General features: G+C 46.5%; 1 pseudogene; it reads left to right on the plus strand.

The window, feature by feature from the left end:
- Window positions 1-935: 935 nt before the first annotated feature.
- Window positions 936-1279, plus strand: LOC114624888 (annotated as a pseudogene).
- Window positions 1280-6274: the final 4995 nt, after the last annotated feature.

The raw sequence follows: 6274 nt of genomic DNA on the forward strand, positions 1-6274 counted from the left end.
GATCTGATAGGGTGTGTTCTCCATCTCTAAGAAGAAGAGGTGCCCTGCTGCTAGGGAGGTGCTGGGCAAGCATCAGTCGACCTCTGATGGACACTGGCAGTGAATTCTTTTGTCTTCCCCATTTTTCTGCCTGACAGTTGCTCTTTCATTTGCAGAGAGGAATGTCAATGCCTCCAACCGTAAATGTAAGAATTACCTATTTGTCCTTTCTGTTTCTTTTTTTAAAAAACACTGACGTTTCTTTTATTGCTTGACATTTGCATAAGAGAAAGTCCTCTTGGTGAGGCGTCTCGTAATCACTGATAAGCAGATTTTCACTGTACACAAGATAGGCGACGTTCCCAAACTGAGCAACTATTTACAAAGAGCACATAAAAGTTTCGCATGATGTGCTTTTAAATATGGTTTGTATTTGTAGCCTCGTGTGGTTAAAAAGTGCTTCAAGTGGACCACTGGGGAGTTGATCGTAATAAACTGTGATGGGCTGATGCAGGTTATAAACTGAAACACTATCTGTATGGAATTAGAAAGCTAAAACCAGTGATACTCAAAATTACATAGACCCGTTTGCAATTCCCACTCAGGTAGCTACATTAATCTAAAAAACACCCATTCTGAAACCATCGAAAGTCCAGTGAATTCAAGTTAGGCATATTGGGGGATGGATCTCTGAGGCCTGGATGTGAGTGGGCCCAACTGCTGCTAATCCATGTACATCTGACAGAAGCCTTCTCCATAGCCCTGTCTCTTTTGCACACTGAATATGAACACTTCCAGGGGCTGAAAATTCAGTGCCTTCAGAGATACCCTGTCCTTTCCTCTTGCCTAGGTCGGTGGTCCTGGGTTCTATAAGAAAGCAGGCTAAGAAAGCCATGGGAAGCTCTTTCCACCATCTTGGAGCCTGTGGAGGCCTGCTGGGAACAGGACTTCTAAAAGCAAGTATGTCTGGAAGGCTGTGGTGCAAGGCCACTTTTGCTGGCTACAAGCGAGGTCTCCAAAACCAAAGAGAGCACACAGCTCTTCTTAAAATTGAAGGCGTTTATGCCCGAGATGAAACCGAGTTCTACTTAGGCAAGAGATGTGCTTATGTGTACAAAGCAAAAAACAATACAGTGACTCCTGGAGGCAAACGAAACAAAACCAGAGTGATCTGGGGGAAGGTAACTCGGGCTCATGGAAACAGTGGCATGGTTCATGCCAAATTCCGAAGCAACCTTCCTGCAAAGGCCATTGGACACAGAATCCGTGTGATACTGTACCCATCCCGGATTTAAACTAATGCAGAGTAAATAAATAAAAATAGAAAAAAAGAAGAAATCTATGGGAAACAAACCAGTAAGCAGCACCCTCCATGGCCTCTGCATCAGTTCCTGCCTTCAGGTTTCTGCTTTGCTTGGGTTCCTGTCCTGACTGCCCCCAATGATGGGCTTGAAGTGTAGGGCAAATAGATCCTTTCCTCCCCAATTTGCTTTTTGGCTATGGTATTTCATCGAAGCAATAAAACCTTGGCTAAGAAGCAAACTGAGCAAACTGGAGCTTCCTGGTGGCAGGAAGCATCAGTGTTTATATTTCAGTGACATTAATCCAGAAACTCACTTGACAGAAACCTACTCACGTTGAGTGCTCTCAGGAGGAACGCTTTCTTTCCACTTGCTCCTCCTGTGAGGACATGACAGCAAGAAGGAGGAGCGGGTGGTGGCGTTAACTCATAGTCGTGACTGGGATGGCAGAAAGAACATTTTTGGATAGATGCCAGGATGGAGAATTTCTGGTCTGGAGAGCCATTTTTATTTGAGACTCTATGACATAAGTATGCGAAATTAGGAAAGGAAGACTTGTTTATGGCAACGTGTGTCTTCCAGAGTCAATGAAAAGCACCATTAAAAGAGCAAGCATCCTTCTCTCCACAATATCGAAGCGCTGAGAGTGAGGCCTCCTCTCCGCTGACTCACCCACATGCTGTGGTCCATCTCAGTATCAGCGTCATTTAGACTGTATGGTAACTAAGTTATAAATAACCCACAGTTTCACTTGAGAGTCATTACAAATTGAAAGGAAAAATAGCAGCCCCAAATACTTGACAAAAATTCCATAGTCAGAGGCCACTAACTTCATGCCTCACAAGCCAGTCACAAAACTCCATCTTGATGTTTATTTCTTCATCATACAAATGTCAACTTGTGACTTTGTTACCACGGGAAGCGGCATAATTCAGTTTGCAGTGTTTGTCTCCTTCAGTAGTCTGCTTTGACCACTGTTCACCTCTGCAAGCACGTGTGGATTTAATGAAAAAGAGACTCTGTTGGTTCCTTTGTTATTTCTTAATTTTCTAGAAATAACTAATTTAGGTTCAGTGATGCCAGGTGTGTGTGTGTGTGTGTGTGTGTAGGGCATGTCATGTTAGACATCCTAGAAGTTCAGGTTTCCTGGATCAGATGATTAGGAAAGCTCTGCCGCCCCCTCTGCTTTACAGGAAACCTTTGGGTTTCCCCCACTAGTTCCCTTGCTACAGAATCCTACAGATATGAGAGTTTAAAATCTCCCTCTGCCGGTCTCTATGTGAAATCCAACAAGCTCGAATCCTGTTCACTTAAGTGTTGGATCGCATCTGGTTCAGGCTAAGTTCTTTCCAGTGCTGTGACAAATTCCCGAGATGAACCAACTTGGGAAAGGAACAGCTTATGTTGGCTCGTGGTTTCTGAGCCTTCTGTCGTGGTTGGCTCAGTCATTTGCGAGAGCCATAGTGAGGCTGACCGGCATGTTGGGAGTGTGTGGTAGAACATACCTGCTCACTAGGAAGTAAACAGGGTGGGGACAAACTGTCTCTTCTAAGGGCATGACCTCAATAGCCTGCAGCCTCCCAGTGTGGTGTACCTCCTGTGTTTTGACCACCTCTTCATGGTGCCAGTAAGCTCTGACTCCGTCTATTAACCTATTCATGAGATCGGTGCCCTCAGGACTCAGTCACCTCCCAGTGTTCACCGCTGGACACTGCTGCAACAAGGGATACAAGACTTCAGCACATGAGCATTTGGGGGTATTTTTAGGTCTCACGCCATTTCAACAGAAGTTTTCTGGTGGTGCCTCTTTAAGATGACAGATGTAAGTGACAGAAGGGACATCTTCTGGGGGCTCCTTTCTCACACACTCTCAGCTGTGGGTCACTAACCTCCCACACCACGAACCACCCCACCTCTAACCCTCCGTAAGAAGAGACCTGACCACAGGCAGGGCCATCCACACCTGTGATTCCTCAGGTCACAATATCCAAAGACGGATGTCAGAGCAGGGGCCTTGATTTTGTTTATTTTGTTTTTGTGGATGATAAAAGGAAGAGAAGTATTAGCAACATAGGATTCCCACGGGGACTTCTGTTTTCTGTTCTTTCAGGGCTTCCCATGAGCTCTGGGGCTAGCCTGTGACTCTGGTGGAGATAGTCGCTACATCACTGGCTGCTTTTTTTTTTTTAACTTACTTTGCTAGCCTGTTCATGTAAATACTGTATGTTGCACATACTCTCTTCATCATCTCTTGCCTCTCCCAGCAGTCCCCTCTGTTGACCTGGGGAGTTTCACATCCCCATTCTACTGTGACTAGCCCTGCAGGGGACAGTTATCTCTGTGGTACTGTCTTCCTGTTTCTTTAGAAGGGCTTTCCTCTCTGGGACCCGTTTCTACCTCTTGTGAGAGGCACAATGTTCCCTCCCGCACGAGGATGCTGTAGGATTCAGGAGGCCAAATCAGTCTTGTACAGTTAGCAGTACACATTCCGTCCCTGTGTTGGATCTTGTCTGTTGACCTTCACACACCTGTATCAGGCTTGGGAATCACTGGTCGGCCTTTTGTTTCCTTTTCGGCACTTTTCTTCATTCTAAATCCACAGAGAATCTGACCCAGTGAAGCCACCTGGGTCAATCCTGAGAAAAGCTAAGGACGCTGGGCATAAATACAGCCGGACAGTGGTGAGGACTCTAGCGCCACCTGCTGCCCACACGCGCACTTGCAGGGGACTGGAGAAGCCCAAAACACCAACTTCAGGTCCCACTAACCTGCAGAAAATGACTCTTTGAAGAGATCAGTGTGGCTAGGAGGGAATTTGTCCTCTTACTAAATATATGTAGATATGTATATGTACCTGTGTAGGTTTTATAAATGATATATAGTTTATAAAATATAGTTGTTTATACAACTGTGTGTGTGTGTGTGTGTGTGTGTGTATGTGTAAGTGTGTTTTGTGCAGAGAGAATCTGGCTCTCCATCCCGCCCCATAAACTCTAACCTCTTAAAGCACGGCTCCTCTGCTTGTCAGGAGAGCGTCACCACTCACCTACAGAAGCTGTTTGAACCGCTGAGAGAGAGGCGTTCATACAATGTTTACTACAAACCCTGAGCACATCAGCTCGCTTCCCATCGCTGTGAAAGTACCCAGGATGATCACCTCAGCAGTAGCTAGCTGGCCAAGGGTTCTTCTGTTCCACTTAGACAAAACTTAGGTATAAAAGCAGGTCTTTAAACTCAGGCATCTGCCGGATCTTCTCTTCTCCCAGCGTCTGACTGCGGTGAGCAGCAATGGCGGGCAGGCGGGAACAGCATCGAGTGGTACCCTGGAACGCGGCAGCCCCTGTGCAGGTCTTGAGTACCAGGACCCTTGGCCCTTGGCAGAGACCATCGTTCCAGCTCAGGCACTGAGACCCTTGCTAGACTCTTCTGCAGACCACGGCCTGCAGATCCTCTTCTCTGGCCCCAGACTGTTCGTTATCTACCACCACTTCAGACGACTGTCCTGGGTGCAAACTGCTAACAGCCAGTTGGACAGCTGAGGGAGGGAGCTATCCAAGGGAGGACTGGGCCACAGCAAGTCCTCTCAGGAGAGATACCAGAAGACTGGAGAGCCTATTAAAAGTCTGCCCCAGAGTCTTCAGATGGCCTTCTGCCTCTGGCAATGGAGGGCTCCTGGCAATTCCTTTGCTGGGAGAGCTGCTGGCCAGTTCCAATAAGGTCAGTCTTTTTTGTTCTTTGTTCTTTCTTTGGCTGGTGCCTCTCTCTTCCCTGTCAATCCGTCTCTGTTGCTTTTGATTAGGGACCTTCATGATCTCTGCTGCTTTCACTCTGGAGATGCATTTGTGTCCCTCACCTTGTCTCTGTCACTCTGTGGCAATAGCCTTTCTCTATTCGACTGCAGAAAAATGATCCTCTAAAGGGAAGAGATCAGTGCGGCTAGAAGGAAATTTGTCCTCTTACTGAATACATATAAATATGTATATGAACATATGTGGCATCTAACAGTGATAAATAGTTTGCTATAACATATAAGTGTTTATATAAATATATATGTGTGTATATATGTATGTGTGTGTGTGTGTGTGTGTTTAAGTCTATTTTGTGTAGAGAGGATCTGCCTCTTCATCGTGCCCAGTAAACTCTAAACTCTTAAAGCATGGCTCCTTTTGCTGTCTGAGTGGGCCTTCCGGGAACTTTAATTTTTTTTTCATCCAATGGGTTGAGCTCAGAAGTACCCTTAGCTGGCCACCCCTTGCCCAAGATCCCTCTAACAATTGGCCACTCCCAGTCTCAGCATCCCTGCCTCTACTGGGATAGCAAATGGGAGTCCTGCACTTGAGGGACGTACGGAAGCTTGGTCAATAGACATCAATAGATCCCACCTGATATCACTCAGATTGGACAGGTGCATCCTCCTCCGGAGTGAGATCCTCTGGGTGGATAGGATCGATGGGTAGGATCCAAGGGCGGGGCTAAGGATGATGTCTCAGCGGGTTAAAGTGTCTACAAGCACTAGGTTGGATCCCCAGTACCCACATAGAAGTTTGATGAGATAGTGCATGTCTATAACCCCAGAACTTTAGGGTCAAGACACAGAGCAGACACTGAACTCCTCTGCTGGTTACTGGGTCAGCCTTTACTATGGGAGGTTGCAGAGGTAGCGGCTAGCTAGACTTGACATGAAGTCCCAGGATGTGCAGCACAGGAGAGCATTTTCTTTCAGTGGATCTGAGCAGGACCAATAGAAACTACATGCTTGGCCAATCACAGCTGTTTGTTTTAAGCTAATCAGCCAATGCATCTGGGGCTTTGGTCAATCACAGCCTTGCCAGTGGTCACAGTGGTCCATTAACTAGGGCATGTGCTTCCCATTCGGTCACTGGATTTCATGATTGCAAAAAGCTTAGCACAAACTGATCCAACATCCCTGCCTCAAAAGAAGGATGGAAGGAAGGAAGGAAGGAAGGAAGGAAGGAAGGAAGGAAGGAAGGAAG

This window comes from Grammomys surdaster, unplaced genomic scaffold (genome assembly GCF_004785775.1).
Source record: "Grammomys surdaster isolate TR1022 unplaced genomic scaffold, NIH_TR_1.0 211, whole genome shotgun sequence".
Lineage (NCBI taxonomy): Eukaryota > Metazoa > Chordata > Mammalia > Rodentia > Muridae > Grammomys > Grammomys surdaster.